Below are 254 nucleotides of genomic sequence, written 5' to 3' on the forward strand. Positions count from 1 at the left end.
TATAGGGGACTTTCGGGATAGCATTTGAAATGTAAATGAGGAAAATATCTAATAAAAAATTGAAAAAAAAAGACAAAAAAATTGAAAAAAAAATAAAAGGATGTGTGGCCTTGTTGGGAGGAGATGTGCCACCAGGAGAGGAACTTTGCAGTTTTTAAAGTCCTTATCATTCCCACTTAGTTCTCTCTCTCTCTCTCTCTCTCTGTCTCTCTGTCTCTCTCTCTCCCCCTGCTGCAGTGTTCCCTGCCATGATC

This window comes from Mus caroli, chromosome 11, assembly GCF_900094665.2.
Source record: "Mus caroli chromosome 11, CAROLI_EIJ_v1.1, whole genome shotgun sequence".
Classification (NCBI taxonomy): domain Eukaryota; kingdom Metazoa; phylum Chordata; class Mammalia; order Rodentia; family Muridae; genus Mus; species Mus caroli.